Source organism: Urocampus carinirostris, chromosome 16 (assembly GCF_059441175.1).
Source record: "Urocampus carinirostris isolate Australia breed hairy pipefish chromosome 16, RoL_Ucar_1.0, whole genome shotgun sequence".
In the NCBI taxonomy this organism is placed as follows: Eukaryota; Metazoa; Chordata; class Actinopteri; order Syngnathiformes; family Syngnathidae; genus Urocampus; species Urocampus carinirostris.
This window is the reverse complement of record NC_142364.1, coordinates 18,891,251-18,900,335: the sequence shown is the minus strand read 5'-3', so window position 1 is coordinate 18,900,335 and position 9,085 is coordinate 18,891,251.

Here is a 9,085-nt window from a genome sequence, read left to right as displayed (position 1 = left end):
AAAACGATTAAAACAGGCCATGCATTATTTACGTTTAGCCACAAGATGGCAGTCTTTACATAAGAGCGATAACAGGGAACAGCATAAAAACACTGTTAAATCGAAGGATGAAACTATAATCTTCTGTTGTTGTTTGGATATATTACAAATCATCAAACGCAAAACAAAACACTGTTCAAATAAGTCGATTCCTGATAAACAAATATCAGCAGTTTTATTTCATCCAAAACGTTTATTGTAAATACATGTAATTAAAAATTATTTTCTTTTAATACAGAGTGGACGCTCATTATAATCCATAATCCTGATACATAATTCCAAGGTCCGATATTCTTGTACAACATTGAAAAGGAATAGAGCCACTCAAAAAGGTATTCGATTTGGATTATGTCCCATATATACAACAAAAAAACCATATACTATCGGTATTTTATATAAATATAGGAAAGATTAATGTATCGTGTCTCTTTTCTTTGCTTCAAGTTCTTAGGCTTTTAAAGACTGGTACAGTGGTACCTCTACTTACGAATTTAATCAATTTTGGGAATAGATAGATAGATAGATAGATAGATAGATAGATAGATAGATAGATAGATACTTTATTCATCCCCGAAGGGAAATTCACTTTTCCAGCAGCATCCCTGAGCTGAGAACAATCGAAAAATAACACGGGAGCTGCTGGAGTGGCTGCCATTCGTGACGGCGCCGGAGAAACGATTCAATTTGAATCATGTACAAACAAACAAACAATTGAATCATGTACAAGAAACGATTCAGCTTCGTAACCTGAAAATTTCGTAAGTAAAGACGCATTTTAAATGTAAAAGCGCTAATCCGTTCCAAGCCCCGCAAAAATACAGCAGGATATTTTTAAAATAAAACATAAAAGGGCATAAGAACATTAAACAAATACATGTTAAAATTAGATTACCACACTATAAACATTGAAAGGGAGGGACATGATGTGAAAAATAAAAAAAGGAAATAATTTACCTTTTTTTCATCCCGTTTCTTGAAAAACTGATCCAATGACGTCTGCTCTTGTGCGCGAGGTAAAAGCAGAGAAAGCCTGACTTGTCAACACTTTATCCGGGTGGTTCCCTTCCCCAAATTTCAAAACTTCATTAAAGTTTGCTAAAATGTCTTTTATTGGGTTAATTGAATGATGGCTATGTTCTCCTCCACGTTATCTTGCCGGAACCCCTCCTCCCCTTAGTCTCTGAACTCTGAAATCAGACAGTGACATGAAAAGCATGCTGGAAGCATACGTGCACACGTTGCCAGGCAGATTTCAAGCAGTAACCAGTTTGTTTACGCTCTGAAAACTCTGGAAGTGGCGAATAGCAGCACATACTGTACTGTCTTTATAACTTTGTATCCTGAAGCGCCTTTGTAACTAGAGGCAATAGTTTCCCGTTCAGGTACTTTGTAACCTGAAACTTTCGTATGTAGAGACATTCCTAAGTAGAGGTTCCACTGTATACAGCAAAAGGAAGTATGTGTGGAAAATAAAAGACAGTAATCGCAAATGTGAAAAATATTTACAAATATGAAAAATTTTCATGATTATTTGCAACAGCCCCACACACTGTACCTTTAAAAACGGTGAATTTCTCCTAAAGCTGAGGGATTTTTATGCCTGTTAAAAGATTGGGCTTCAGTTTACTCCGTTGGGGCACATGTTTATGTTTTGCAGAGCTGTTTTTGTGCAAATAGTTTGTTTCCTTATGTTAAATAATGATTGATTTTATTTGCTTTAGTTTTTTTTTTGCTGTCCCTATATAAAAACATCCAAGCACGAAAGTCCCACAGGATGATTATATCCGAAAACCAATGTTTACACGTGAAATTTGCCCCACAGGCAGCAGAGGGCGGCTGCACATCCTGAACAAGAATTCTCCAATTGAAGAAAGGAATGGCATTCCTGAACATGTGATCAGAGCGTGCTTCACGGGTTATGCACACCTCAGGAAACTTGATGCACAGTTCTATATCTCGTCCGTGGGATGCCAAAATGTTTGTAACAACCAACGTGATAGACATCTTCATGCCTGTCAACCTCCAGGGCTCCATGCCCTTACAAAATGTTGTTTTTTCCCTTACAAAATACAGAATTATCTTACACCATTTTTTTAAATTATGTAGTTTAAAATGTTATATTGTACATGTGTTTCGTTATATCATATATATTGTTAATTAACATTTTGTTGTGAGATCCTGAGTTGCTCGACATGAATGAGGTTTATTATAAAAAAAGTTCAAAAATTAAGTAGCTTGGACGTTCACTGTAGAAGGAAAAAATACATGCAAATATAATTAAGTAGAATAATACATTTTCTTATTCAAATTATTAAATCATTTTCTGCATTAAATTATTGTTGGTAATATACTGGGTGTTTGGGCAATTGGGTTGGCCATGGTCAAAAAATCTTTGTGTGTAATTTTTTTTCGTTATTTATTTCCCTTTTATTTTCTTTGTTATTGTATGTGTGTGTCTTGCTGTCGGTCACCCCTCTTGAGGGATATGACCAAGGTAGCTAGACAGACAGACAGACAGACAGACAGACAGACAGACAGACAGACAGACAGACAGACAGACAGACAGACAGACAGACAGACAGACAGACAGACAGACAGACAGATAGATAGATAGATAGATAGATAGATAGATAGATAGATAGATAGATAGATAGATAGATAGATAGATAGATAGATAGATAGATAGATAGATAGATAGATAGATAGATAGATAGATAGATAGATAGATAGATAGATAGATTGATTGATTGATTGATTGATTGATTGATTGATTGATTGATTGATTGATTGATTGATTGATTGATTGATAGATAGATAGATAGATAGATAGATAGATAGATAGATAGATAGATAGATAGATAGAATATACTGATTAAAGGAATAAGCACGAACCTGTCTTTTTTCATTTTCTCCTTTTATACTTCCTTTTTTTCTTAACTTCTTTATACAACAATAATGATTCGTAATATAATGCATCAAAGCAAGTGAGCCGTTTGAGAGCCGGCTCTTTTAAATGAGTTAGCCGAAAAAGCCGGTTCTCTAAAAATAGACGGACTTCTTTTCACTACATAACTACCACATGAAATCTGAGGCGGCAGACGCATGCGCACAGTAGCATCAAGCCGCTCGCTTTGTTTGCAACAAAAAAAAAAACGATACCGAGATAGAAGCTACTGCGGCAAACTCGTTTGACTTGATTGATTTGCCGTTTCGTGATAGTCGGTGTATACCGGATGGTGCCCATAATTGACAAATTTGCGTTTTTCCGTACAGATTTTCTCATACATCGTACACGTCTTAAAATGCATAATAAACGTACTTTTTACGGCATCAACGTACAGGTTGACAGGTATGCATCTTTTAAACTCGGGTTAGAATTCGAGAGATGTTGTTGCAGAGGAGTCTGCTGCTCTTCTTCAATGGAGAAAAGTGGCCCGGTATTTTCGTAATAGGCGATTTCTATGTTTTTAGAAGGTGGCCTCACAAAACGCTTAATTTCTAAGCCTGATTTAAGGCACCTGATTATACTTGTGAACTGATTAAATGAACAAGCAGAGTACACTGTCTGTATTGTTGCCGCTCTGACTGAGCTCTAAATGTTCAGATCATGTGGCTATGAGAAAAATAAAGCATTGCATGCTCATGTCTTCTGTGAAACTATCCATTCGAGAGAGCTTGGGGAGGGAAAGGTATTCATTGAGCAACTGTTGGAAATTTGCATCAATTGATGTTGCATTCACTCCTGGTAACAAAATTTTAGTGAGTTGTGTCCAAACACATCATCAGTCATGATTTAATCCGGCCTGCCACATTGAGCAGGGGAGTCAAACTCATTTTAACTCAGGGGCCACGCAATAAAACAAATATTCTCTTGGGGGTTGGACTAGAAGTTTATAGAGAAAGAAAAAGAGAGAACAAATTAAAAGCAAGAGAGGGAGAGAAAAAGAGGGTGGGACGAAGAAATATAGAAAAGGAGAGAGAGAGAGAGAGAGAGAGAGAGAGAAAGAAAGAAAGAGAGAAAAGAGTTAGAGAATGTGAGAAACAAAAAGATAAAAAGAGAAATAGTGAGAGAGGGGGAAAGAAAGAGAGAAAGAAAGAAATCCAAAGAGAAATAGAAATAGAGAAAAGAGAAGGAGAGAATGAGAGAAGGGGAGAAAGAGAGAAGGGGAAAGCAAAAGAGAAAGAGACAAAAAGAGAGAGAAAGGGAAAAGAAGAGAGAGCAAAATAAGGTAAAAAGACACAGAGAGAAAGAGACAAAGATGATCAAAGAATGAGAGACAGAGAGAGTGAAGGAGAGAGAGAGAGAGAGAGAAAGGAAGAGAGAGAAAGAAAGTGAGCAAGAGAAAGATAGAAAGAGAGAAAAGAGAGAGAGCGAGAGAATGTGAGAAACAAGAGATCAAAAGAGAAATAGTGAGAGAGGGGGGGAAAGAAAGAGAGAAAGAAAGAAATCCAAAGAGAAATAAAAAGAGAGAAAAGAAAAAGAAGAGAGAGCAAAATAAGGTAAAAAGACACAGAAAGAATGAGACAAAAGGATCAAAGAAAGAGAGAAAGAGTGACAGAGAGAGTGAAAGACAGATAAAGAAATACAAGTACAGCGTTTGTGAGAGGCACCTACCTTTGGTAACATCAAGTGGACATATTTCAACCTGCAGCTCGTTTTCCTCTTGCGCTCCCCTCAGTGTTGTCTCGTGGGTCGGATTCAATTCCTTAGTGGGCCTGATCCGGCCCGCGAGCCGCCTGTTTGACACCCTTGACATAGGGTATGTAAAAAAAAAAAAAAAAAGAGGCGAGTCTCTGTCTAGGTAATTTCTGTCAAAGGTTATGGTTTCTGGACTTAATGCAAACCAATTGCTCCCTTTGGCCACTAGAGGGCAGAAAAGCCTTCATCAGGCCTAGCCTAGTAGTTTGAGCTGATGTAGTTTAATCTTATTGCCCGTGCACTGCTAATTTTTTTATTTTGTATTTCCTTTTATTCATTCCAAGCCAGAGTGACAATAAAGGCAAAAATTATGTTTTTTCATAGCTCCTACTTGAGTTTTTATAGCGTGGTGCATTGGTTCAGGTGTAAAACTGCATTAACTCAACTGGTAAAACAAACCAGTTAATGTCATACACAAAAATAATTTTCCCTCTAGTTTTTGTGAATAAATGTTATGCTTGAAAAAAATCCAATATGTATGTAGGGTAAGTTAATAATGTAAGATGATAAATAATAATGAAAAACGAAGGTAAGCTAAAAATGTTAAGTTTACATTCTTTTGTTGCTGAGAACACAAAGTCTGGAACTGGCCCCAGAGTCAAACTGTGTTTGACATCCTTACACCGTATGAACTATCAGTATACACTTGACTATCTTTCCTCACTTTTATTTACTGTCTATTATGATGTTAAAATATGTTTGTGCCTTCTGTGCTTTGCTAGTATCAACTAAAATAAGGGCTTAACACACTTCATTGCTTTGACATAAACACCAACGCTTGTATATGTTTTAGTGTCCTTGATGACCTATGTTTAGGATTTAATATTTCTTGCCCAGCCTGCTGTGGGCACTGGTGGAGTTTTCTTTTGGTAAGTGCGTCATTTTTAGATAGGCACAGCATTCGGTAGGTGAGAAGGCTCATTTGCACCTTTGAGGGAGGGAACACAGCCAAGCAACATCATGGTTCATGAAAAAAGGCGACACTAATCACCTAAAGTACAGATTTATGGAAGCATAAATACATTTGTGGTATGGAAACTATTTTTTCAGTCGTTTTCAGTCACAGGATATATTGATAGGAAAAGGATCTAGAGCAGGGGTGTCAAACGGGAGGCCCGCAGGCTGGATCAGGCCCGCTGAGGGATTGAATCTGGCCTGCAAGACAATGCTGAGGGAAGCACAAGAGGAAATGGAGTTACAGGTTGAAATGTGTCCACTTTATGTTGCTAAAGCTGGGTGCCTCTCACAAACGCTGTACTTGTATTTCTTTCTCTGTCACTCGCTCTCTCTTCTGACCTTTTTCTCTCACTCTCTATTTGTCTCTATGTCTTTCTTTGTTCCTTTTTCTCTTTCTCTGTGTCTTTTTACCTTCTTTTGCTCTCTTCCTTTTTTCCTTTTCTCTCTCTTTTCTCTCTTTTTCTCTCTCACTTGCTTTTCCCTTCTCTCTTTCTCTCCTTCTTTCTTTCTATTTCTCTTTGATTTCTTTCTTTCTTTCTCTTTCCTCCCCACTCTTTCACTAATTCTCTTTTCATCTCATATGCTTCTCACATTATCCCTCGCTCTTTTCTCTCCCTCTCTTTCACTTATATCTTCTGTCTATATTTCTTTCTCTCTAATCTACTAGTCTGGCCCCTGAGAGAATGTTTGTTCTATCATGCGGCAGTAGCTCAGGAGGTAGAGCGCTCGTCTTGGAATCAAGGGATCCCAGTTCGAATCTCGGCTTGTCCGTGTTACATGTCGAAGTGTCCTTGGGTAAGACACTGAACCCCTAATACCCCCAATAAGCAGGTTAGCGTCTTACATGGCTGCAATACAAGGCCGCTATTGGGAAATGTGGAGCACATTGTAAAGCGCTTTGGGAAGTCATTGACTTGAAAAGCGCTATATAAATGCAGATCATTTCATTTCATTTCATGTGGCCCCCGAGTTAAAAGGAGTTTGACACCCCTTACGAGAGGAAATTAAAACGTTTATAGCATGAAATAAAATGGGTCGGATGAGTCCATGATTAAGGCGGCATGGCGGCTGGGTGGTTAGCACGCAGCCCCACGTTACGGAGGTTCTGGGTTCGAGTCCAGTTATGGCAGCCTCCCCATGTGGAGTTTGCATGTTCTCCCCAGTGCTTTCTTCCGGGCACTCCGGTTTCTCCCACATTCCCAAAAACCTGCATGTCACGTTAATTGGCCGGTCCAAAATGTCCCTGGGTGTGAATGAGCAAGTGAGTTGCCTGTCTCTGTGTGCCCTGTGATTGGCTGGCAACCAGTTCAGGGTGTTCCCCTGCCCACTGCCCGAAGACAGCTGGGATGGGCTCCAGCACCCCCACAACCCTACTGAGGAAAAGTGGTGTAGATAATGGATGGATGGAAGGATAGTCCATGATTAGGCCAGCGTACTTATTGTAAATCACAGCCACTAATTAATGCCTAAGTTTGGATGCTGGTTAAGAAAATCTTTAGTCAATCTCTTAGGGTTGGCTTTAACTATAATCTCAGAAAAAGAAATGGAATTACTTCCTTGTCCTAGTCTTCACTCTTAAATTGTAATCTGCTTAGTGTCAAAAAGGCCTTCAACCCGATTGGGAAGTATTTGGACAATTTCAAGTGTTAAATTAACTGAAGAAAGTGTGGAGCTTTATAGACTTTGAAAAAGGTTTTGACATGAATGCGTTATGATTGGTTGTGGTTGATAAACCCATGTGGGGGAGGCAGAAACTGCAGGTAGAGGTGATCAGAATAACAACTTATTAACAAAATCAGGACCAAAGTACCAAACATAGAAGTGGGCACGAAACTAACAAAATGCCCCCCCAAAAAACAAAACCTGGAACCAGAAAATGCAAGTGGCAAATTAACAAAGACACCAGAAATAAATAAACCTGGGGTGGTGGTAAAAAAAATACACAAGGAGGATGACAGAAGACCTCGAAATGACCCGCCAAACAAAAATGTCATTTTAAAGGGTTCAGGATGATTGGGCACAGGTGTGTGATGATTGCTCACAGTCGTGCCCAGTTCAAAACACCGGTTGGGGCCCTCTGGTGGTGGGAGGTATGCCACAGAACTCTGCAAGACTCAATTTAACAAATGATTTTGCTATTTATTAAAATGGTTTATGGGGTTGTGTTATTTTATATTGTTTTTGTCATTTGAAAAAATAAGAACTGATCCTCGAAATTTGTTTTTGTTTGTTTATTATGTAAACAGTCCCAAATGGTTTATTAAATAATTATTTAAAGAGTAATTGTTTTCTAAATCTGTTAGTATTAAACGTAAAGCTGTTTTATTTTAGAGATAAGTGTTTTTCACGTACCAGCAACATCCATCCATCCATTATCTGCACTGCTTATCCTCAGTAGGGCCGTGGGGGTGCTGGAGCCCATCCCAGCTATCTTCGGGTAGTGGGCAGGGGACACCCTGAACTAGTTGCCAGCCAGTCATAGGGCACACAGAGACAGAAAACTCACCAGCTCATTCACACCTAGGTACAATTTGGACCGCCCATTTAACCTGACATGTATGTTTTTGGAATGTGGGAAGAAACCAGAATGCAAAACCCACGCAGGTACGGGGAGAACATGCAAACTCTACCCTGAACCCCTGCACCGTGGGGCTGCGTGTTAACCACCCAGCCACCATGACGCCTGTCAGCAAGATATTCAATTTCACCAAATGCCAGCATACAGGTAAATCTGTTAAACACATGTTAAAAGTAAAATGAACATAAAAACTAAAACATACACACACAACCATGGCTGCCCAAACTGTTTAAAAAGAGAACAAATTGGTGTGCAGTAAAAAAAAAACATGTTGTTTACATCTGCATAAGTCTGTGAGGTTCATTGACTGCAACATTAATAATTCAGAGTGCACTTAATTTACCTTGCTGTTTATCTTTAATTAAATGAAGTGAGCTTATCTATTCACGGTCAGGTTTACATTGCATCAACTGATGCGCAGCTTTGGTTCGCGTGTGCGATGCGTGCTCTTTATTTTGACCGCTGCCAGAGAAAGTACTTTTAAATCTGATATATTAAAGAAAATTGACAAATTACATTTCGCTAGTGTATACATTTTATCGGATTTCATGTTTGCTAGCTGTGCCCCACCCGTCTTTCTATGCAGTTCCAGGGAGGTCTACGCAACTTTGAAGACTATCCAGCACCCCCCAGCCTTTCGGCTCCAGGGTTCTGTGGGATCCGAGTGCGGAGACACTGTTAGCACGCCTGATATGAGGGCTTGATCAAAGCGGGCTCATTCTGCCTGACCGATTTCCGCAGGATTAAGGATTAGGGAGACAGGAAGCAGGGAGAGACACACAGACAATCTGGGAGAGACACATGGAGAAAAA